This window comes from Macaca mulatta, chromosome 12 (assembly GCF_049350105.2).
Source record: "Macaca mulatta isolate MMU2019108-1 chromosome 12, T2T-MMU8v2.0, whole genome shotgun sequence".
Classification (NCBI taxonomy): Eukaryota; Metazoa; Chordata; class Mammalia; order Primates; family Cercopithecidae; genus Macaca; species Macaca mulatta.
In genome coordinates this window covers 54,027,809-54,054,117 of record NC_133417.1, presented here as the reverse complement: position 1 = coordinate 54,054,117, position 26,309 = coordinate 54,027,809, and the positions used below count along the sequence as shown (strand labels likewise).

Here is a 26,309-nt window from a genome sequence, read left to right as displayed (position 1 = left end):
TTGTTTATAGTATCAAAACACTGGAAATATACTAAAGGTACAATTAAGACTTTGTTAAGTTATTTATGGTACATTCTTTCAACAGAATATAATTCAGCCATTAAAATTATGTTTATGATATACTGTTAGTAAGACAAGGGAGTATAAAAACACAATGTGCAGTATGATCCTATTTTTGTTTGTTTTTAACTATGTACCTATCTTACCTCCATATGTATGTATGTATGTATGTATGAATGAAAGGTATCTATCATACCCCCATATTATAGAAATCATAAAACTATTCTGTCCAACACCATAGCTGGTAGCCACGTGTGAATATTTAAATATAAATTAATTAGAATTCATCAGAATTAAAAAATTCAACTCCTCAGTTGCACTTTCCACATGTCAAGTGCTCAATAACCACCCAAGAACAGTGGCTACCGTATTGGGTGGCAGACAGCATTTCCATCATGGCAGAAGCCTCCACTGAAACAAGCCAATAGAGAAGAATGAACACCAAATGGGCTTATGGGGGCTTTTCATTTTCTTCTCTTTATGTTTATTTTCCCCTTTTTCTTTAATAAACATAAATGTTTAGAATAAAATAGCACTGTTCTTTTATTTTCTTAGAGAGTCAAGGTAAACTAAAACAGGGAAGAAGGGGACTCAAAAAACACTCACAGGATAGTCACCCACTTGGTGTGCTGCAAATTGAGCAAGTCCCTTCCATCTGGACAGCAGTAGGGTTGGTGTTCATCATCTCCTTTGCCCAGGCAACACCTCTGCACCCACCGAGCTGTGGGTGGTGGGGTACGGGGAGCAGCCCCAGACAAGACCACAGACTCCCACTGTCCTTACTTGAAGTTCAGCAATTTTCCACAAATAAATATCTTCTCAGATTGTTGCACGTCTTTGATAGATTACTAGAGTGATAAAATGGCTGCTTCTGTTCATTTTGTCCGGATTTATAGTAGCTTTCTGGGAGAGAGAACTTGCCGACCTCCTCATTTGGCCATAAGCCAGAAGTCCTGACTCCTAACATAGAATTAGAAAATAATGATCCTGGACGGGCGCATGGTTCACACCTGTAATCCCAGCACTTTGGGAGGCTGAGGCGGACAGATCACGAGGTCAGGAGGTCGAGACCATCCTGGCCAAAAAGTGAAACCCTATCTCTACTAAAAATACAAAAACTAGCTGGGAGTGATGAGGTGTGCCTGTAATTCCAGCTACTCGGGAGGCTGAGGCAGAAGAATCACTTGAACCCGGGAGGCTGAGGTTGCAGTGAGCCGAGATTGCGCCACTGTACTCCAGCCTGGCGACAGAGCAAGACTCCATCTCAAAATAATAATAATAATCCCAGTATTGTATGAGGCTTAGGAAAAGAGGCACTCTCAAACTCCCAGGTGATAAAATAAATTAGTTCATGCTTTCTGGAGGACAACATGGGAAATATATATCCAAAGCCTTAAAAATAATATAGCCCAAAGTGCTGGGATTAGGCGGGCAGATTACCTGAGGTCAGAAGTTCCAGACCAGCCTGGCCAACATGGTGAAACCCTGTCTCTACTAATAATACAAAAATTAGCAGGGCATGGTGGCACTTGCCTGAAATCCCAGCTACACAGGAGGCTGAGGCAGGAGAATTGCTTAAACCCAGAAGGAGGAGGTTGTAGTGAGCCAAGATTGCACCACTGCACTTCAGCCTGGGCAACAGAGTGAGACTCCATCTCAAAAATAAATAATAATAATAATATATAGCCCTTTACTCAATTATGTCATTTCTAGAAACTTGTTCTATTAAAATAATCATGGGTGTGCTCAGAGATTCAGCTACGAGAATGTATATGACAGCTGTTTGTAACAGCAAAAAGCTGAATTCTAGCTGAAAGTATAGCAACAGATATACTTTCATGATTAAATATAAAATACATTAAAAATAATGTTGTTGGGCCGGACGCGGTGGCTCAAGCCTGTAATCCCAGCACTTTGGGAGGCCGAGACGGGCGAATCACGAGGTCAGCGGATCGAGACCATCCTGGCTAACACGGTGAAACCCCGTCTCTACTAAAAAATACAAAAAACTAGCCGGGTGAGGTGGCGGGCGCCTGTAGTCCCAGCTACTCGGGAGGCTGAGGCAGGAGAATGGTGTAAACCCGGGAGGCGGAGCTTGCAGTGAGCTGAGATCCGGCCACTGCACTCCAGCCTGGGCGACAGAGCCAGACTCCGTCTCAAAAAAAAAAATAATAATAATGTTGTTGGCCGGGCGCAGTGGCTTACGCCTGTAACCCCAGCACTTTGGGAGGCTGCGGCAGGTGGATCACGAGGTCAGGAGATCGAGACCACACTGGCTAACACGGTGAAATTCCATCTCTACTAAAAGATAGAAAAAATTAGCCGGGCATGGTGGCGGGCGCCTGTAGTCCCAGCTACTCGGGAGGCTGAGGCAGGAGAATGGCATGAACCCAGGAGGTGGAGCTTGCAATGAGCAGAGGTCACGCCACTGCACTCCAGCCTGGGCGAGAGAGCGAGACTCCGTCTCAAAAAGAAAAGGTTGTTCAGGGATATTTAATGACATAGAAAATGTTGATAAATGTTATGTTTTAAACATGAGTTGTAATGTGAAAGGTATTTCATTTTTGTTATATGTATATGTATACATATATACATATACATTTAGAATAAATTAGAATGGTTAAGATTAAAATGTAAACAGTGACTATTTCTATGTGGTAGGAAAATATCTGGATGGGGTGGGAACATGTTATTTTAGACATCTTTTATAATGAATATATATCATCTTTGTAATAAGAAAAAAGTTACTGTTTTTAAAAAGGTGAAATCATATTAAGACAGGAAATATTTGAACTTATAACTTGAAATAGAATTATCACTACAACTAGCTCTGGACTTCCTGGGTGCCAAGACAAAAAGAGAAATATAAAACAGAGGCGTCCCCTGTTTGATCTACTGGCTCTTCCCAGGAGACAAACTACCATCCCGGCACCAAATTCTAGGAGAAATGTATAACGCACACTTCTCAGTAACACTAATGCCACCTCTATGATGCTGGCACAGCAGGGGGTTACTTGCGGCCCTCATCTTTGTTCTAACTTTCCTGTAGTTGCCTAAAAACTGTGGTTCCCACACCTTACTAAAAGACAAATAAAACACACTGTGCCTAGTTTTTGGTAATGTACTTCATTCTCTGTTTTTTACCCTAGTGAAATAGTCCCAAAATGCAGGAGATGTTTTCAACACGACACCAATGATGTAATATCTGGCTTCTGTGCAATATTTTGATGGTGACAAGGTTTCACAATGAGCAAGAACGCTCAGAAGACTGTCTCCAGGGTGAAATGGATCATGAAGAGCAGTAGGTGTAGCATACTTTGAGAACTACATTTCTTAGTAATAGAGCTGGTTAAGGGCCCCCGAGAAGAGAAGGTGGACAAAACTAGGTCAGTAACTATGGGTGATTGCTCCAAAACTTTATGGAAGTCACAAAAAGGCAGGTCTTAAATCTACCAGCCTTGAACTGACCCCTTGCAAGCTGAACCTCACCATGACAAGAAACAGAATCCAGAGCAACACACAAACTACATTTGTCAGAGTCACAGCCCCTGAAGACTCTGATTTGGGGGGCAAGGGGAATGTGGGGAGTTGAGTCTAGTACCTTCTGTGGACTTTGTCTATCCTCTGCTATAGAAACAATTCAAATTAGATTTCCCCTTAGTATCTAACCTATAGTTTCTCTTAGTTACTGTGAATCCACGTCACTCGAGACAGCCAAGGTGTTAGGAGACTGCTAACATAGCTCTTTCCTCCCTCTGAATCTTCCCCATCCCCAAATACCTTCCACTCCATACATATCTGATGCTTACCTTCAAGGCCCCAGTGAAGTCTTTCCTGACCACGTGTCTAATCTTTCTTTCATCTGTGACCTCTAAGAGCACTTACCCACAACATAACTAACTTTTTGACACTCACTTTGCATGTCATGTGTCCCCAGACAAGCCATAAGCTCTGAAATCCTGGGCATGTCACCTAGCACCGGCTCTAGTATCTAGTGCGTAAAATTGGCCAGGGTAGTGAAGAAGCTGGAAACACTGCTGGAGAAATCAGCTTTACACCAGACACAAGAACACTCTCAGGTACTAAGGAACCTGTTTTGAAACCTTCAAAAGCTTGTCCACTGGAAGATGGACTGAGCAAGCGTTTTTCATACTGTAAGAAGCAACACATGGGCGATCATGTAATCAATTTAGAGGTAAAAGACTTATTGTAAGAGTAACTACTGTTTCATAAAGTGCTTGTCACGTGTATGAGAGCATGTATGTGTATGTATGCACATGCATGCACGCATGCTCATATACTGAGTCATGCAAACTAATTTCTTTCAAAACAGTTTGCAAGGTAGTGAGTTACATAAACAGATTAAAGACGGGTACATTTCAATGATGAGAGAGTCATTGAAAGTTAAATGAGGAGAACTCTTAAGTTTTCTCCCCATTCTATGAGACTATCAGCTTAGATCACAGGCACTGTGTACCACTGAAGGCACAATTAGGAGAGAACTGATTCTACAGGGTGGACGTATACAGGCTGAGATTTCATTTGGCCATTTATATTGGAATAGCACCTCTGTGAAAGGCAAGATTGAAAGTGATACTTAGACCTGGAGTTTTCAATGCAGATGAACATCAGACTCACCTGGGGAGCTTATAAATAATATCCATACCTAATCCTGACATATATCAATTGAAACACTGGGGCCCAAAATTTGTGTTTCCTTTTCAAGCTTCCCAAGTAAGGGCGGACAACCATTGATTTATATGTACCAAATGTGTAAATTATATTTGATAAAGCATAAGGGGAAGGGAAACAACACCAGTATTTACAAGATCACCAAAAGAAAGAGTTTGAAAACATGAAATCAGGGCTTTTGATTTTTGTTCAGGATGTAGAGAACTGAAAAGAACATTATTACCATGCTTGCAAAAAATAAAAAGCCAGGTAAAGCACAAGATCATAATCTTCTCAAATCCATGAGAAAACTCAGACAAAGGAGAACAAATTAGCCCAAAATCTAGAGAGGCATTTGCAGGAAGAGACAAGACATGAGCACTTGAGGCATGTACCTGGACACTGACTAACAAGCATCAGGTCACAAATAACAATGGACTACCACTGAGAGAGCTGAAAGAGCATGGAGACAGACCACTCTGGGGCCCAATACCACAGGAAGACCAAAAAATGGGAATGGCAAAGGCCTTTGGCAAGCCAGCTCCAATCCTAAACACAAGGTATCACTAGAGGAATTTGAAGTCTGGGGGTACACTGAGAATAACCAGAGAAATGTGAACCCTCAAACCCAGTTCATCTTCTGACTAGATTGATCAATCTTCACACTAAAGGCCTAGTAAAAAGAGAATGGCATGCCCATTCTCATGCATAAATCCTATCTCCATATCTAATGTCCTATATAAGATGTCTAGTTATCAACAAAAAAAAATTATAGGGCATGAGAAAAGCAAGAAAAGATCATACCATGAAGAGACACTGCAATGAATAGAACCAGACCTAGATACTGAAGCTATCAGACGAAGAATTTTAAATAAACAAATTAATTATAAAAGTCCTTAGTGGAAAGGGTAGACAACCTGAAAGATTAAATGGAAAATGTATCAGAGAGAAAAACTGCAGGAAAGAATCAAATGGAATATTTGAAAGGCTAAACACAGTAACAAATAAAGAATGCTTTCAACAGGCATTCTTCAGTGGACTTGATACAGCAAAGGAAAAAAATCATTGAACTTGAAAATAGATCAGTAGAAATTACCCAAACTAAAATAAAAAGAGAAAAAAACATGAATAAAACAAGCAAAAAATAATGGAGTGCCCAGGAGCTGTGGGACAGTATCATAAATTCAAACCTAGGTGTAACTGAAATTTCAGGAGAAAAGAAAGAAAATAGGCAGAATATTTGAAAAAATAATTGCTGAGAATTTTCCAAAATTAATAACAGATACCAAATCACAGATCCAAGGAGCTCAAGAACATCAGGTATGATAAATATCAAGAGTGTGCATGCATGCATACATGTGTACACACACACACACACACACACACACACACACACACTTCTAGGCATATCATATTCAAAGACCTGAAAACCAAAGACGAAAATAAAATCTTAAAAGCAGCAAAAGAAAAATGAAACATCAATAAAAAGGAAGAAAGATAGGAATTACAGAAGACTTCTTGTCAGAGGCGTACAAGAAGAGAATGAAGCAACATTTTTAAAGTCCTGAAATTTTTTTTAAAATGTCAACCCATTGCTTCTCAGCCTTTTAGCTAAGATCAAGTATAAAAATTGTCAACCCAGAATTTTATACCCAGTGAAATACCTCCCAAAAATGCAGGAAAAATAAACATCAAAGACAAACAAAAACTTAGAATTCATTGCCCGGAGACTGACACTACAATAAATGTTAAATTAAGTTATCCGGGCAAAAGGACTATGTTGCCAGACCGAAACTCGGATCTACACAAAGAAATGAATGATGGAAATGATATAAATGAAAATCAAAATCCTTTTTTCTCTTAATTTTAATTGCTATGAAAGATAATTGAATATCTAAAGCAGGAGTAAACAAACTATAACCTACAAGCCAAACCTAGCCCTTGGTCTATTTTAGCATAACCAATGAGCTAAGAATGTTTTTTGAAATACATTTTTAAAGAATTGTTTAAGAATAAAAGTTTATGCAACAGAGACCATCTATGGCCTCAAATCCTAAAATACTTACTTTCTGGCTTTTTTACAGAAAAAGTTTGTTGACCCTTGGTCTAAAGCAAAAAATCTTTTATTTATAGCTGATATAAAAAATGATAATAACAATAGCACAAAAAATAAAAGAGAACTGTGAATATACTGCTATAAGACTACAAATGAAACAGTATAATATTACTTGAAAGTAGACTCTGGTTAATTAAAGATACATATTATTAACTCTAGAGCAATCACTAAAAAAATTTAAAGAGGCATAGATAAGAAGTTCATAGTGGAGATAAGGAAAATATAAAAAAATGCTCAAGACCAGGAAGTCGAGGCTACAGTAAGCCAAGATTGCGCCACTGCACTCTGGCCTGGGTGACAGAGTGGGACCCTGTCTCAAAACAAACAAACAAACAAACAAAAAACAACAACAAAAAAACTCAAGAAACAAGAAAAAAAAGAATAGATAGAACAAATAGAAAACAACTAGCAAGATGGTCAATTATAATTAAGCCATATCAATAGCACAGTTAAGTGTGAATGGTCTAACATACCAGTTAATGGACAGATATTGCCAGATTAGTTGAAAAAGTAAGACTCAAGTATATGTTGCCACAAGAAAGCCACCTTAAGTATACAGGTTATTTTATAACCTAAATATAAGTTAAAAGTAAAAGAACAGAAAAAGATACACAATGCAAACATTAATCAAAAAAAGCTGGAGTATCTATATTATTAACAGCCAAAGTAGACTCCAGAACAAGGAATATTAACAGAAATACAGTGGGATATTACATAATAAGAAAGGGATCAAGATGTTCTCCAAGAGGACATCACAACCCTGAATGTGCATGCACTTAATAACAAAGAGTCAAAATACATGAAGTAAGAAGTGATATGACTAAAAAGAAAAATAGAAACATCCACAATTGTAACTGGAAACACTAACATTCCTATCTTGGTTATAGAGAAAACAAGTAGAAAATTAATAAGAACACAGAAGACCTGAACAACCCTATCAAGCAACTTGACCTAATTGATATTTCTGCAACTTCCCACCCATCAATAGCAGAATACACATATTTTCAAGTGTGCATTGAAACTCACCAAGATAAACCACATTCTGGGTCATAAAACAAACATGAACAAATTTAAAAGAACAGAAATCATGCAAGTCATATTCTAGGATAATAAAAGACTTAAACTAACAGAAAAACTTCTAGAAAACCCCCAAATCTCTTAAAATTAAATGATATACTTTAAAATAACATATGGGTCAATAAGTAGTCTCAAAAGAAACGTTAAAATAGTTAAACTATTTAAAATAATTAGTTTAAAATTTATTTTATTTATTTAGTTTCATTTCATTTATTTAGTTTATTTAGTTTAAAATATGTAAACTAAATGAAAATTAAAATATACATTTCAAAATTGTATAATGCAGCTAAAGCATTAGAGGGAAATGTATAGCATTAAATACTTCTATTAAAACAAAAATCAGTAATATAAGCTTATCCCTTAAAAAATAGAAGAGTACATTAAACCCAAGCAAAGAGAAGGAAAGCAATAATAAAATAAGAGCAGAAATCAATGAAATTGAAAACAGAAAAATAATAAACAAAATTAAACCAAAATCTGGATCTTTGAAGAGATCAACAAATTGATAAGCCTCTAGACAGACTGAGCAAGAAAAAGACTGAAGACATAAATTAATAATGTCTAGAATAAAAGAGGGAGTATTATTACTGACCATTCAGACATAAATGGCTAATAAAAGAACACCACAAAAAATTCTATATCAATGAATTTGACAACTTAGGTGAAGTGGACTGAATCTTTGAAAGATACAAACTAACAAAACTTATCAAGAAGAAATAGATAACCTGAATAGTCCTATATCTATTTATAAAATTAAATTTGTGCTAAAAACCTTCCAACAAAGAAAACTCTAGGACCAAATGGTTTCACTAGAGAATTCTACACAACACTGAAGGAATAAATAATACCAGTCCTACATAATCCCCTCCAAAAATACATTACAATCAAGTGGAATTTATCCCGAGAATGTATGACTGGTTCAACATTTGAAAATCAATCAGTGCAATTCACCATATTAAATATTAAGAAAAGTCATATGATTCTGTCAGTTGATGGTAAAAAAAGAATTCAATAAAATTCAAAATCCACTCATAATTTAAAAAAACACTGTCACTAGGGGAGGGGGGGAGGGATAGCAATAGGAGATAGACCTAATGTAAATGATGAGTTAATGGGTGCAGCACACCAACATGGCACGTGTATAAATATGTAACAAACCTGCACGTTGTGCACATGTACCCTAGAACTTAAAGTATAATTAAAAAAAAAAAAAAAACCACTGTCAATAAACTAGGAATACAAGGGAAATTCCTTAACATCATATTGTATCTACAAGAAACTCAACTAACATCATACTTAACAGTGAAAGATTTATTGCTGACTGCTCCATAAGAAACAAAGCAAGGATGTTCTCTCTTATCACTGCCATGCAACATTGTACTGCAATTCTTAGCCAGTGTAATAAGTTGGAGGAAGGGAAGGAGAGAGGGAGGAAAGAAAGACAAGTCATTTAGGTTAGAAAGGAAAAAATAAAACTGTCTCTATTCACAGATAATACGATTGTCTATGTAGAAAATTCCAAAGAATCTAAGAACAGATGAGTAACTTTAGCAAGGCCACAGAATACAATACGAACATACAAAAATCAATTGTATTTCGATACACCAGCAACAACAGCAATCCCCAAAATGAGATACTTAAGTATAAATCTAACAAAATATGTGCAAGATCTATATCCTGAAAACTACAGAGTGCTGATGGAAGAAATCAAAGACTTAAATAAATGGATGGTTATATCCTGCTCATGAACTAGAGGACTCAATAATGTAAAGATGTCAATTCTTCCTAAATTAATCAGTCGATTCAATGCAATTCCATTCAAAATCCAGAATTTTTTGTAGATATTGACAAATTAATTCTAGAATTCATATGGAAAGGCAAAAGAACTAAAAGAGTCATAGCAATTTTGGAAAAGAATAAAGTTGGAGGGCTTACATTATGTGCTTCCAAAATGTATTTTAAAGCCACAGTAATCAAGATACTATAGTGTTGGCATGAAGTGAGCACACAGATCAATGGAACTGAATTGAGAGTCTAGTAATAAAACTCCTACATTTTAGCTAATTGATTAGTGACAAAAGTTCTAAGACAATTCAAGGGAAGAAAAGACAGTCATTTCAACAAATGGTGCTGGAACATTTGGACTTCCACATACCAAAAAGAAAAGACTTTTGACTCATACTTTATCCCTTATACAAAAATTAAAGCAAAATGGATCATAGACTTAAGTGTTAAACATAAAACTGAAACATAAAACATGAAACTTCTAGAAGAAAATAGAAATGTTCAAGACTTTCTTGTTAGAGAATTCCTCAATTCAACAACAAAAGTTGGATGCATTAAAAAATTGATAAATTGGTTTATCAAAATTAACCCAGAAGACACTGTTAAGGGAATAAAAATGACAAGGCAGTTGTTGGGAGAAGTAATCTACAAACTACATTTGTGACACAAGACTTATACCCAGATTATTATACTGAACAACAAGAAAACTCAATAAAAACAGGTAGTTAAAATTACCTCTACATAACACTTCAACACTTTAAAATTTTATTTGCATTTCTGTTTTTTCCAGGCAGTAATGGGTCCAAACATAACCTCTCATCAATTTGTATCTGTAGCACATTATTTAACTTTGGAATTGGATTTTTGATCTGTTAACTTTTGGTGTACTTTATACTGACCCCCAAAAAAGTTAGTTTTCTTTGAATTCAGAAGATAAATTCAAAATCCCCTGGAGGAGGCCTAGGCGGGCGGATCATGAGATCAGGACATCGAGAATATCCTAGTTAATACGGTGAAACCCCGTCTCTACCAAAAATACAAAAAATTAGCTGGGCGTGGTGGCGGGTGCCTGTAATCCCACCTACTTTGGAGGCTGAGGCAGAATGGCGTGAACCCGGGACGTGGAGCTCCCAGTGAGCCAAGATCGTGCCACTGCACTCCAGCCTGGGTGACAGAGTGAGACTCTGCCTCAAAATAAATAAATAAATAAATAATAAAAATAAATAAATAACGAACCCTTAGCATGAATCACCACATTTGTAATCACCATATTTTCTCCTTTCCCTGCTACCAAAACTAAACAATTCTGGAACATAATGATGAAAGAAATGACCCTTATTTTCCCTTTGCTCATATTTCTTCATTTATTTCTCATGACCTGGTACCATGTTTTTGAAAGTCATTATAAATCATATTTAGGAACATTGTGAGGTGTAACAAACAACCAAAGAAATTCTGCATGAAAGAAATCCTATAAAATTGAGTTATTTAATATGTAACTCTCTTTTTCCAAGTGAACACCTGTCCTTTTTGCCCAAAACCCTACCTGCTTAGACCATACTGCTCTGCTGGAAACAAGAGAGAATAAGCCATGATTTCCAGCACTATATCCAGTTTGTTTCTAATGACTGCACTCTTGTCTGGATCTATTTTATTTTTTATTACAGTACTTCTCACTGCCTGACTTATTAGACAAAACATAAATAAATGTCTCCTTCCAGTAGACTGTAAGCGCCAATCCCCAGCACCTAGAACAGTGTCTGGCACACAGTAGATGCTCAATAAATATTTGTGAAATGAATGACTGCCCAAGGCATTTCTCTCTACCTCATTCCCTCACATTCTTCCAGTGATCCTGGCCAGCCCATGGCAGTATTGTTGCTGAAAATAGGAAAATATGCTGCCCTCCACTTCTGCTTTCTTCCAGGATTACTGACCATGTCTTTTTGCCAATTTCTTTGCTAACTAGATATTGAGGATGAAAAGCGGCATTCCTGGTTGCCCAATCTAATTCCAAAAGTCCAGCACCAATGTCCACCAATGTCTACCATATAAAACAGAAACAAAGTGCAGCACCCACTTCATGTTTCAGATGAAAATAGGATAAATGATTTCAAAGCAGTTCATGGTAGAGGCTGGTTTCCTACTAAATGCAACTATCAAAGCTATCACTCATTGGACTTAGCATCAGGAGAATTGTTTTCTAGTCCAGGATCTACCAGTAATTGCATCTTCACCAAGTCCCAGCCTGTTAGTTTGAAGACAGCAACACTGAAACAAAGACATGATTTAGAGCAAGTAAGTGTTCTCAACAGAGGGATGGGGAGTTACCAGGGAAGGTAGGCAGTGGGTAGCCCAGAAAAATCATCTGTGAGGCTTTTCAAACTACAAAGAGTTTGAAACTCCTCTGAAACTCCTCCACCCCAATCCACCCCTTGAGAATTACCACCATAAAGTGAGCCACTGATGCTATTACTATTGGGAGTATGGAAAACACAGAAAAGCTTTTCCAGGTTTCAAGTGTAAGCTCGTAGAGGAATAGGACCAAGATTTACTATGCTTCTTAGTAACATCCACAGAATCTAATACAGGGTAGTCCTGTCTTTACTTACTTTTCCAACCTCAGCTCCTTTCCTCCCCTCAGCCACACCCTAGGCGTCTCCCATGGTATTGGACTTCTGATTACCCATCTATGCCAGACCTTGCATCACCTGTCCCCGCCTCTGAGAGACACAGTTGGTTGCCCACATAAACAGCCCAACAGGCAGTCTCACTGTCCTCCTTGCTAACAGAATTCTGATTGTGTTCAGACATGGGGCATGGATGCTCAGAGTAGGTGAGCCCCTCCTACAGCTCCAGAAAATAGCTTGGGCAAAGCAATCATAGGCCCCTCTTCTCCTTTGCCAATGACTGGTTTCAGGGTAAGCATGAGACCACTTTGGCCAGTGACACAGGGTACTTCGGGGAAAATTTGTTCTTTGTTATCTACGGAAAGACTAAGCAGCAATCCCTGACCTTCTTGTTTCTGCTTTGGATGTTGTCATGTGAAGGCATGATGGAGCTCTAGTCACCCTGGAAAACCAAGATAATTTTCTAGAAGCCACCCAAGAGCTGTGGCCACTTTGAACGACCTACCTTCAGATGTTCTAAGCAAGACAGTAGAGTAACCTAAATAATGTTACAACAAAAAGTGTCCCTCCAGAATCCTACCACATGGCCTAGAAAATCTCTCAACTTTTTCTCCTAGACCTGTCCTTCTCATCTTCAATTCAAAGCTCAGCTACAGTTTCTTTGGGGAGTCTTCACTATGTCCCCAGACAGATGAGTCCTCGACGATGTTATCTACATATCTGTCTTTCCAACTAGACTGTGAGCTTCTCAAAAGCACGCATTTTCGCCCTTGGCAGAGGCCCTGGCATATATTGAGCATTTATTAAATGTCGAATGAATGAATAAAAAATGAATGAAAGGAGGGACACACAGGATGCCTTCCATGCATTAAAGACTTGACTGACGGAATATGGCCCCCAGGGTGTCTACATTCTACTGCAGACTACCTTTAGATGCTGGTGAGCAAAGACAGAGAGAGTACAATGAGCATGTCCTATTTTGTCAGACTTCTCATTGGGAATTGCGCCCCCTACCGACATCCCTTGCAGCTGAGGTGGGCCAGTCTATCAATCACAGTGGGTCATGTGCCCATTCCTGTTGTGGGAACCTCTTCCTGTCTGCTGAGATGGCTTGGCTCTGCTTTGGTCCAGTATGTCAATAAGATTGTTATAAGGGGCCGTGCAGTGGCTCATGCCTGTAATCCCAGCACTCTGGGAGGCCAACACGGGCAGATCACTTGAGGTCAGGAGTTCGAGACCAGTCTGGCCAACATGGTGAAACCCCATCTCTACTAAAAATACAAAAATTAGCCCAGCGTGGTGGCCCACGCCTATAATTCCAGCTACTTAGGAGGCTAAGGCAGGATAATCGCTTGGACCTGGGAGGTAGAGGTTGCATGCAGTGAGCCGAGATCATGCCACTGCACTCCAGCCTGGGTGACAAAGTGAGACTCCATCTCAAAAGAAAAAAACAGAGAGAGAGAGAGAGACAGAGAGGCTGCTATATGGATAGAGAAGATGGGATTCTCTCTCTCACTCTCTGTCTCTGTCTCTCTCTCTGAAGGAGCAGATAAGCCTGAAGGTGCAAGTCCTATTTATAGTCCATACTAAGAACCAGTCAACACAGAGAGAAAAACAGCTAAGAGATACACAAGAGAGAACTAGCCCTGGAACCTTATATGAGCCTCTGGAACTAGCTATAGCTTTAAGCTAAAATCCTCGACCTTTTCATTTATGTGACCCCATCAGTTTCCACATAGTATAAGGCAATTTTCAAGTGACCAAAACCCAACCCAAAGAAAACAATTCTGACAAATACGACGGGTAATGATGAGGGCAGTCTGACAACACCCCCTCCATCTGCAGGGCCTGTGCACTGGCAGCCCTAATCTTGACCTCTGGGATAGTGTCAGTTCAAGTAAGGCATCCTGGAGGAAGCCTAACCATGAACAAGTCAGGGAAGGAAAGAATGCCCCCACCCCACAACACACACACCACCACATCAATACAAAGGGGAAAAAATCAAGCAGTATGCTATGTACTCCATGAACATCATATAACCTAAGGCTGTTGTCATGATTATAATATTAATAATACCTATTTTACTTTGAGGGAACTGAGGCTCAGAGCAGTTAAGTAACTTGCTCAAGGTCATATAGCTAGTTACTGGAATTTAAATAGCATTCTAGACTTTTCCCACTTTCCCACTCCTGATCCCCAGGCTTTGGGAGGTGGACAGTACCCCTCCACCCACCAGCTCCCCGCAAACGCCGCAGGGCATACAGACCTGAAGCCTGACAACACAAGCCCCCTGGAGTCACAGCAGCCTCCAGACCCAGCTTTTGAGAAGCCCCAGGTAACTAACCAATGTGTAAGGTTGGTTATTCAACAACAAAAGTAAAGAGCCGGGGCAGGGGAAGCGGCAGCACCCGCGCTGGCCCCGCGTGAAGCGCGCAGAGGAAAACACTGGAGCTCGCTCGCTCGCTCGCTCTTGGCCCCACGATCGGCCTTGAACCCCAGCCCCAGCTCCGCGCTCTCTCCAGCAGTTTGGCCCCCAGTCTCTCCTCCCCTCTCGGCTCTGCCGAAGTCTCTGGCCCCACAAGGCTCTGGACGATTACAGACCCACACCGCTCCAGCCTTGCCCCGGCCCTCTGCTCCCGCCCCGTCCAGATGCTGGCAGCTGCTAGCCCCGAGGCAGCGACGAGACCCCGACGCCGCCACTGCGCCGCGGCCCCGCGAGCTCCCGGCTGCCCCGGCGCGCCCGGCAGGGGCGCAGCGCATCTCCCGCCGCAGTCGCGCGGCCCCACACTCGCTCCGGCTCGGGGTGAGCCGTCCGGAACCCACCACCGCCCCCGCCTGCTGCGCTGGCCCCGCTCACCTCGCCGCCCGCGCCCGCCGGGCCTTTCGGCGCCCTCGCCCGGCTCCCGGTACCGGCTCCCAGCGAGCCCGCCTGGGGCCGGCGTTGGCTGCGGCCGCGCGGGGCGGGGCGCGGCTCCTCCCCGCCCTGAGCCACCTGGGGCGCGGGAGGGGGCCGGGCCGGGACAGGTGAGCCCCGCCCGCGAGGGAGCAGTCCCGGGCCCGGCTCCGCTAGGAAACCGCAGGGCTCTGCCACGAGGTTGAAGGGAGGCCCGGACGGGCGGCCGTGTGGTAGTGGCCAGCGCTTGGGAGGCAGCGAGGAGCCTGTTCCCACCCAGCCAGCCCCGCTCAGGAAGTGAAAGAAGCACGGGATTCGGACCCCACCCAGCTTAAAGAGGGAGGGTCCAACCCCTTTCTTCCTAGAATGTAGAAACGAAGATTGCAGACCCTCGGGAGTGAAAATGATTGGGCCAAGGGTGCAGGTGAGTTAGTTCAGGATTGGAAAAACTCTGAAAGACCTTTTTTGACCATTCCATCCAACCCCGTCCCCACCTTGCCCACCCCTCAAGTGGCAAGGCCTAATCTTGGCTTCTGTGATGGTGTCAGCAAGTAAGGCATCCTGGAGGAAGCCTAACCATCAACAAGTCAGGGTGGGACTTTAAATAATGACATTATTATTTAATGTCCCCCCTTTAAATAATGACATTAAGCTATAAATAAGATAATTTCATATAGTGACGTCCTCCCCACCCCTGGACGGGAAGCCCCAGGAGAGGCAGGAACCTTACTTGTCCACTACTGAATTACCGGAGCTTTGAAAACTCAGGGCACTTAATACCTGATGAGCAGACTAGGTGGCGCCCAGTCTTTTGCGTCCAGCCTTAGGCTGGTCCCCTCGGCCCAGAGCTGCTCCAGCGTCATTCCAAGCTTACTAGGGAGAATCCAGAGGCAAGCTGTCAGCTTCCAGGCCACCTGTCCTCTCTCTACTGCTTACTGCCCACCTACTGCCAGCCAGGCAGCTGGGTTGTGGGAGGTCTACACTCCCAGGGCACCTTATAGTGGTCAAGCAAATCTTTAACTTCTGAAGATGCCACAGACAGGAGAACTCTGAAATAACACTGTCCAGCCAGGCTTGCACTGTGGAAACACAGCTCAAAGTATGGGCCACTGACTCAAGATCCCACGGCTGGTAGCAGAGCTGATCCTGGGCCTGCATTTCTGAAGACAGTGGGCTGCTCTGGGGCCTTTCAGGGGCTGCTGGTTATGCCTGCAGTGGGGAAACCTGGGTACAGAACTTCTGCAGAAGCGGGGTCTGGGTTTGGTCCTTTGCTGAGACTTCTAATCTGTCTTTCCAGACCTCTCAGGTCAAGCATCACCTGAGCCAGCTTGCATTTATTGAGGCCGTTGACAACTGCAAAAACAAAAACAATGGTATTTTTAGGTGTTCCATTTAATAAATGGCCTTCACACACACACACACGAGGTAATGTATCATGCTGCTACTCACATGTTAATTTCAAGACTCGTTAAAAAAATCCATTCCGTGAAAAAATTCATTTCACTCAGAAAGCACTGTACAACGTTAAAGTTATATGGAGAACGTTCCTTCTTATGACTATTTCAGTACACTTCTGTGACTATGTATTAAACCTCCGAGGCCAAAATGGGAGGATCTCTATTAAGGTGAGGTCAGGGCCAAGAAGCCTGCTCCACCCCTCCACTGACAACAAGCCTAACACTCTTAAGGTCTAGACACCCAACCCCTTCAGTGGGTTCTGCACAGATGGGTATTTCAGATCTGGTGTTGCCTGGCTGGCTACGTCACACTGGGCAAGGCCAACCTAGAAAAAGTTATATGGGATGCCCTACCTAGGTGTGCCCTACCTGTTGCCACTCCCTCTATGGAGGCAGGGAGTCTGGTGTCCCAGGGTGGGGCTGTGGTGGGGCCTGCGCTTTGGGACAGCCACTTGCACCAGCAGGTAGGGCTGAGCAAAGGAGCCCCTCTGGGTCTCACGTGAAATGGGCCTAGACCTTTTTATGTGTTGGTTTCAGTCAGTAGAGCATGTGATCCCCTGTGATTGAGGATCCTCCTGCTGTGCGTGTGATCTTGGCTGGGCCAGTCTGCCAAGTGATGCCACCCAGACAGGCCTAAGAATCATCAGGAGGGTACAGGTTCTGTCCCAGTGCTTGCTTGCGTGTGATCTCTCCCTCCCCACCTCCTGGGCTTGCTGAGCAGCGTTGGGCGTGTTCCTCAATTGTGTATTTCTCCTACTTGGAAAATGTGCAGCCATGAAATCAGACAAGATCTCTGCTTGAAGTTTTTTCCTTAAAAGGGGTATCTGAAGTGAAATAATCCATGTAAAGTGCTCGAGCACAGTGCCAGCACAAAGCACCTGCTCAGTGAACAGTAGCTCTGCCTAGCAGTGCAAAGAGAGCCAGCCCACATCTGATCAACATTAAAATGCTGGAAATAGGGACAAAACCATTGATAGACTTCGTAAGACTCTAGAATGAATTAACTAATCCTTGCAAATAACTATTTATTGCTATTCTCTACTGGTCTCTAGGAGAATGATATTTGAACTAGAAAATCTTCAGTTTCTGCTCTATCTCTAGTTCTCTGATAGTATAATGAAATATAAATTATCCAAAGAAACAACAATCCAAAAAACTTCTGAGTCTTAGGATACATTTACCTTCCTAATTTTTCCTGTTTTTACTTAGGACTCAACATGTACATTAATAATGTATATCTAGCCAGGCATGGTGATGGGCACCTGTAATCCCAGCTACTCGGGAGGCTGAGGCACGAGAATCGCTTGAACCCAGGAGACGGAAGTTGCAGTGAGCCGAGATTGTGCCATTGCACTCCAGCCTGGACAACAACAGTGAAATTCCGTCTCAAAAAAACAAAAAACAAAAAAAACTGTATATCGTTTTCTGAGGACTTTTTTCAATGAGACAATGTGTGTAGCATTCCTGGCACATAGTAGCTGCTCAGTTAATTATGACTACTATAAGGAAGTATAGGGAAGTGGCCAGAAATATTAGGAGCAGAAAGTGCCATGAATTCAAGTAGGCAAAACTGATAACCACTTTATCAGGTAGCCCAGATTTTAAGTTCACACTGGCTCTGGAATCAGACTGAGTTTAAATTCAGCCACAACTAACAATGCATGCTAATCTCACTATGCCTCAGTGTCCTCATCTATACAATGAGATAATAATGCTAGAATTTCATAGAAAAGCTGAGAGACAGAAATAGCATAATAACTGCCCTTTAGTGAGCAGCTGCTTCATGCCTGGCTCAAGTGAATGCTTACATTCTCTTTCAAGGGTTAACCTTAGAGTAGGAATTCTTAATCAAGAGCCACAGACCCTGCAACTGAATTTGATATTCTGTGTCTGTATACATTTTTACTAAACAGAGCATCCACAGCTGTCGTTAGACTTGCAAAGCCATTTGGGTCTCAGGAATAGTTAGGAGTCACTGCATTCCAGACATAGCCGAGACAGGAGTTTTGGAGTTGGAAGATCTGTTAGAGACTGCTCAGACCACCATTTCCAAATATCCTTGAAGGGGAGGATCACTTGGATGTCTGCTCATGACAGAGTTCATTCCTAAACATTCTCATTTGGGAGAGCAGAGCGGGTTTTGAATGAGCGCTCCAGGGGCTACTCACTACTGGCAAGCTTGGGAAACTGATCCCACCCAACCTTCTCATTTCACAGGTCAGGAAGCAGGCCCAGAGATGAGGACAGCTCGAAACAGTTCCCACCCCACGTCAGTCAAGGGTCTCCCTCACCTCTGAGTCAAGTCTTCACCTCACCTGAACAAAGGAGGGGAAATGTCACTCCTTCCCACAACCCCAGTTCACACAAGGAGCACTCCGAAAACAAAATCGGGCTTCTCGTAGGAGGACAAGAAGAAGTACGGCCGGCCAGGCACAGTGGCTCACACCTGTAACCCCAGCACTTTGGGAGGCCGAGACAGGCAGATCACTTGAGGTCAGGGGTTTGAGACCAGCCTGGGCAACATGGCAAAAACCCATCTCTACTAAAAATACAAAAATTAGCAGGGCATAGTGGCAGGTGCCTGTAATCCCAGCTACGCAGGAGACTGAGGCAGGAGAAGCGCTTGAACCCAGGAGGCAGACGTTGCAGTGAATTGAGATCGCACCACTGCACTCCAGCCTGGGCCACAGAGCAAGACTCCATTCCTGCCCCCCACCCCCCAGAAAAAAAACAAAACAAACCAATGCAGCCACCTCTGTGTTCACTGCTTAAATCTTAAGGAAGCCTAGATCCCCCTCTTGACACAGGATTGCAGATATGTCACTTCTGCTAGTGAGCAGGGGTGTGTCCTCCTACACACACACACACACACACACACACACATTTCTCATTGTATGCAGCATTACTATTTGAACAGCAGAGGCTATTCAGCGATCACATTCAGGTAATAGCCTGCAAAAATGTAAACGTGTTGTCCCGCTTCCTAAAGCCACACACTAATTAGACACCAACCAGGGGACTTGACAGGGGATTTCAGTGGTGCCATTTAGTTGTGTGAGCCCCACAGTGGGAAATACTTCTTTCCATGCAGATCTCAGCAGGAACTGAATCTGAAGCAAGAACAGGGCAGGCAGCTGCCTCGGCAAGAGTGGTTATCAAAGTTATGCTTCAAAAATGACCATGTTAAATATGACGCCCAAAAATGTCAGCTCCAGAATAATCAGACAAAATTCAGAATCATCTCTTATTGACCAGTGAAATTCTCTCCAGGCTTACCAAGGGCAGGCAAGGATGTGTGTGTTTCTTTGGGTTTTTGATGTTCACCAGTAGCAGAGTCCTGATGTAGCAAAAAGTTGAAATAACCTCCCCGAAGTGAGTTGGGCATACCTCTCACGTACGAGGCCAGCAAGCAGCTTTTCCAAGGTAGCAGGTAGCAGCAGCTCCATTTCGCTGACAAGACGACTCTAGAAAGATACAGGTGGCCCGCTCAGACCTATGCTTGACCCTGAGGTTGGGCAGCAAATCAGCTTCTCCATATGTATCCCTCAGTATTATTTTTTACACTCTCGGGGCCTGTGGATCCATGTGAATTTGCCTGGCTGGTTAAAACACATCAGCCAGGATGAAATTGTCCTCTTTTACCTGGGTTTCAGAGCAGGCACTGAAGCGTGGGCTACAAATATATGGGTCTGCCCACAACATTGCTAGCCACAAAAATGCGCAAATGCCTTTGGCGTTGTATTTCCAGGAAAGAAGAAGTTGATTATTCCAGTTTGCTTCTTACTTCTGAAGGCAACACAAACATACTCATTTTTTTTTTTTTTTTTGAGAAAGAGTCTCACTCTGTTGCCCAGGCTGGAATGCTATGGTGCGATCTCAGCTCACTGCAACCTCCACCTCTAGGGTTCAAGCGATTCTCCTGCCTCAACCTCCCAAGTAGCTGGGATTACAGGCGTGTGCCACCATGCCCAACTAATTGTTTTTGTGTGTTTTCAGTAGAGACGAAGTTTCACCATGTTGGCCAGACTGGTCTCGAACTCCTGACCTCACATGATCCTACCGCCTTGGCCTCCCAAAGTGCTGGGATTATAGGTGTGAGCCACTGTACCCAGCCTTCATTGTCCTTTTGATAGGTAAATGAGGGAAAGAAATGCCAGTGTGGAGAACATTATCTGTGTAAAACCAGAGTTCTATTACCACTAAAACACCAAGCACAATCCTTCCTGAGGAACTTTGCAGCTCCTGTTCATCTGTTTGCAACTGTCTCCCAGTCTCTGCATGGCTGCCTCCCTCACTCACTAAGGCCTTCCCTGACCACCCAGTCAAAACTAGACTGGAGTTACTTGCCATCACAGCACCCTGGTTTATTCTTTTCATAGCACTTGAATATACTAAGTCATTTTAGAAAGTGTTGTTCGTTTGTTTATAATTTGCTTCTAAGGAAATGAAGACTCTATCTTGTCTTATTCACTTCTCTCTCCAGCTCTGAAAACAATCCTTGGTATAAGATAGGTGCTCAAATATTTATTGAAATAATGAATGAACACTAACGTTTTTACAAAAGGCTTTTTCAGTTCATCACATGAAGATTTCAGCTGCTTCCATACGAAGCAGCTTAGATTTGGGAGTAAACTCAGCTCAGGAAGTGAGGCAGGATGTGAACCCAGTCCCTCTGCACTCCTCAGCAGCCATGTGACCCCAGGAGAGCTCAGCCTCTTGGTTAAGAATGTGGACTCTGGAGCCAGCTCCACCTCTACCTTGATTTGTGATGTTGGGCCACTCACTTAACATCTCCACACCTCAGTTTTTTCATCTGTATTTGGGGTGAATAACAGTGCCACCCTCACTCATTCCTTGGAAGAGATTCCAGAATGCATATGAAGGACTAGCCATTCCAGAATGCACTGTGAGCCGGGCGCGATACTGAGAGAGGTTAGACAACTTGTTTGAGGCACTTGGTTGATAAAGAAAGGGTTGGAGCTACTGGAACTCCAGTCTACACTGCCGAAGTTCCTGCCACACAATACTCACTCAACAGATGACTGTAGCAAAACATTTCCACACAACTAATGTCAATACTTCGGCTAATGGAGTCAGGAAGGTGCATTGCTAGTGCCATTCTTGTGACTAGCTTTGGTCTTTGCCTGCTCAGGCTTGGTCCAGCAGCGTGAGCCCTGTGAGGAGGTGGGTGGTGCGCTGGGCTTGGGCTCTCTCCTGACGGTGTGCAAGGTGCAAGGTAAGTCATTTGACCTCACTGGGTGGAACCAGATGATACCCAATGTCCCTCACAGTCCTCTCTTCAAAGTCCTGGTGGTATACTCTTTATTTCTTTAAGAACTTTCCAATTTATTTGTTCAATATAGGAAAGGGAAAGCTATTTGGAAAGCACTATTTGTTGACAACAACTCATAGGGAAGATTGGGGGCGGGATTCTATAGCAGCTTCCAACCCGTATCACTGAGATGGACAAGCAGAGGACTGTAAGAGACGGAACCTGAGCTCTGCAGTCAAAACTAACAAAATAGTCTTGGACACGTGACTTCAACTCTTTGGATTCTGATGTTCTCATGGGTTTATGACAGTCTGGAGACAAAGCATTTAAAGCAGAAGCCCTTATCACAGTCATCTGGTGTTTAGGAGCAGCAGGCCCGCATGTGGACAGTCATCTTGTACTGAACAGTGGGTTCCTGCCTCTGCTGTGTGTGCTGGGACAGGAACTTTCCAATACCTGGGTTATGGAAGGGAAGCAGACACCTTGTTTCCAGATGCTGGCAGAAGCCGAGTGTGCTTTTGTGTGCTGGTTTGGCTAAGTGACTCCTTGAGCATCTCTAATCTCCCTTTGGGGAACTTGTTAAGCTCCTACAAATATTCTGCCAGGATTTTGGCTCTCAGCATTAACCGTGATTACTGGGCTTCTGCCTCCATGTATGGGAAACTGAATGGACTTGATTCATGATCCAGCGCCAGGACATTGAGTGAAGGGCACTTACCTGAGCCCTCTGGTGTGAAAAGCCACAAGGCATAAAGCGTGGAAACTAGCCTGAAACCCTATTCCCTACACCACACTTCAGAGGGTAGGTCATATTCTCTACTCATGAAATACCCTAAGAGTGTGTTTTCCCCCAAGAGGAAAGAGGGTGAAGTGGGTACAATGAACTGGATGTTTGTGTCTCCCCAAAATTAATATGCTGGAATCCTAATCCAATATTAGCTGGTAGAGCCCTTTGGGGTGATTAGGTCATCACGGTGAGTTTAGTAGTCACTAGTCATGAATGAGTCCAGTGCCCTTATAAAAGGGACCCCAGAGAACTTTCTCCTCCCTTCCACCATGTGTGGACACAGCAAGAAGTCAGGAATCTGCAACCAGGAAGAAGTCTTCACCAGAACTTGACTGTGTTGGCTGGCACCCTGAACTTGGACTTCCAGTCTCCAGAACTGTGAAAACTAGCTGTGTGTTGTTTATACGCCTCCCAGTCTATGGCATTTTGTTATAGCAGCCCCGGCTGACCAAGACCGTGGGAAAAGAAAGAACCCTACATGGAGAGCTACAAAGAGATTTGATGTCACTGGGTAGAATCAGACAATTCCCAATGTCTCCGCATATTCTCTCCTCTTCTACTCTAAATATTGGTGATGCCAGGTAGAAGGCAATAGCTGGGGTCCAAGATGAACATACTTTCTCCTAGGAAGTTTTTGACAATAACAATCCCTTATTTTGAGTAGCACTGTTGTAAAATGTCTTCCTACAGTTTCTCCTCTGATCCCCGAAAGGCACTGTGAAGAATGGAGCATCGTGAGCTAAATTCAGGTATGGAGATGAGCTCACTGAGACTCTGCATAGTTAAACCACTGACCACAACCCCCCAGCTGGTGGATGGGAAGTTGAGAGTCGGATCCAGCTCCTGCATACATCATTCTTTCCATGTGGAGTTACTCAGCAGTACTACCGCCTGCCAACCAGTACTCCAGAGGTATTTTGCTGTTCCATGTAGGTCCCAGAAAGGTGCTGCAGGGCAGCAAGGACACTGGGCTGGAGGCAGCAAGGACACTGGGCTGGAGGTTGCCGTCTGCAGGCAGGCAGCCAGGTGGACGCTGGCTGACGGAGTCAGCATCGTGTCACCTAGATACATCTGCCACCAGCCTTGCTCCCCAGTAGCCCATCAGAATACCCTCAGACAAGAGAAGCACAGGTAAAGGGAGGAGCTCGTAAGGGAACCCCACTGTTTTCAGCCTTCTGTGGTTGCACTTGCACATGCATGTATGGTATGATTGGCATGTTTCTTTTTTCTAAAACCTAGAGCTCTGAAACGAGATCCTATTAGTCATCATGATGGGGCCAGAGGTGAGGTAAGGGACAGCCTCGTCTGAGGCCTCACACATCCCTGGGAATGACAGGAAACCCATCCAGTGCCCCTCAACCCTTTCCTGAGAGCCGTTTCAGGTGGGGCAAGAGAGTACTGAGAGCTTTTTACTGAAGAAGCAGAAGAATATAGGTTATACATGTTTTAATGCAGACAGAAAGAATTAGTACCTTAAAGAAAAATAAATCCACATGGATGATAAGTTAAATTCTTATGACACACAATTTGAAAACTGACAGAGTAATGGCTACACTTCTTCTAAGTATGTTAGGTATGACAAAGATTCTGACAAGGGCACTCCTGAAATGCAGCCTTCCTGTAGAGTTCAGTGTCATCAGGCACCCTTGCTATGAGGCATCCTCCTGCATTATTGTTTCTTTCCTAGATGCATTTGATTGCTTAAAGTAATTCAAATAACAATGAGGTCTCAGATTCCAATGAAAGGAGAGAACAGAAAAGTTGCAAAGGCATAAAGCTTTGTATAAATTCTTTACAAAAGGGTTTTTGAGGTTGGCTGCTGCTTATCACTATAGAGACAGAGTGAGTGAGAGAGGCACACACACACACATACATATATGTATATCCCAATTACTATTCAGAGAGGCAGTATTACTACCTGTTGAGAACATGAACCTTAGAACCAGACTGTGTGGGTTTCAGTCCTGGAGCCTCCTGTTGTCAGCTGTGAGACCTTTGGGCAAGCTACTTAACCTCTCTGCGCCTGTTTCCTTACCTGTAAAGGAGAGATAATGGTGCATTCCTCATGGGGTTATTAGGAGGATTAGATGGATTAATACCTGTAAAGCACTTAAAACAGTATCTGGCACACAGCCAGAATAGTGCCCTGGAAATAATTGACTGCTTATTGTAGCTTTCTGAGCATTACGAGATTCTGATGCTGTTTCGTTTCATCCAGAACAAGTTTGTCAATTTCTCTTAATTTCATGTACATTCTGAAGGAATAAAATATTGTTGTAGGTAAATCTTGAACAGCTACAGTATGATAATCATTTGCGATCTGGGCATGGGGAAGGGTGAAGGTTTGAAAGTTGCTCGACGGCAAAGAGGGCCTCCTGGAAGTCCAGAACAAACTGCTCTTGAAGCAAAGCAGGTGGAGAATCCCAGCCTTTGCCATCCAGGGTACTGGAGGCAGAAAGACCACCAACAGTGGTTGCCTATGGGATTTTTTTTTTCATTATTTTGAACCCAACTAACCACAAGAGAGATTGGTGTTTTCTTTGCAAATTGGACAAAGAACCACCAAACACCAAAAGGAAAGTGAAAACTCCATGGCTTGGGATGCCTTTTGTCAAGTAAACCCACATTTTCAACTAATGTGTCATCCAAGAGGTGACTCCTACCTCTGTTCAGTGTATTATGTACACAAGACAAATAACAAGACACGACCTGTCACAAATGCTAGAATGAAACCTGCCAATACACACATCACCAGTAATTGCCTTTGCAGATTATTGCTCCAGTTCCACTTTCTCCCACAGATACTCCAGCTCTGTGCTTCTGAGGCAAAGCCAGAGGCCAGTTCAGAGCTTGGTGAAACAAGAAACCTCAAGAAAGGCTTGCAGGAACCAAGAGAACACTGGTATCAATGCAGTCCGATTGCATCGCAGAGCCGCTGTGTTCTGGGATCTGTGGGAGTCATTTCCCATTGATACTGAAATTTGCTTTGTAATCTGGTTCTTTCAGAGAACTGCTTTCCCATCTATAACACACAGGCATCAGCTGAATATTCAACTGCCACGTTTGAAGTTTACTACATAAGTCACTTTTAACAATCTGGTATCTGGAAACTTCTTCAGAGTTCTTGGGAGAATAACAATTTCGAAAAAGATGGGCAAGACAGCATAAAAGCACACCATTTGCAGTGCCCTTAATTACACGTTCACTTGACATGTATCCTTTCCATTTTTAATCAATTAAGGGAAAGAGGTTTACTGTCTGGCTCTCATGCACCGTTAATCAAACCAAGCACAAGAATGAGGATGCTTTACATACACAATGTCATGCATGGTCACACGATTCTAGTGACCCAAGGTAGGGAAGTCTCCTTGTTATGATAGCAGAAAAAAAAATTATCCTGTGTCCTGGCACTGGTTAGCCTCCAAAGGATTCATGCTCCAGTGTCCTCTCACAAGATCTCAGACCTGTACATTAACACTAAGAATCAGTAGGTTAAACAGGAATATAAACACCCCAAATCCTCAAAAGATGCTGATAATCTTTCAACATATGCAAATAGGG

General features: G+C 42.8%; 1 protein-coding gene across 5 annotated transcripts in view; it reads right to left on the bottom strand.

Moving 5' to 3' along the window:
• Positions 1-15,326, bottom strand: part of LYPD6B (LY6/PLAUR domain containing 6B) — a 189,047-nt gene extending 173,721 nt beyond the window's left edge. The window contains exon 1 of one of the 5 annotated variants that reach the window (XM_015110077.3): positions 15,197-15,326. The gene's annotated coding sequence lies outside the window, so the exon portion shown is untranslated. The remainder of the gene's footprint in view (positions 1-15,196) is intronic. The other 4 variants (XM_028830684.2, XM_028830685.2, XM_015110076.3 and 1 more) reach the window with 4 other exon arrangements.
• Positions 15,327-26,309: the final 10,983 nt, after the last annotated feature.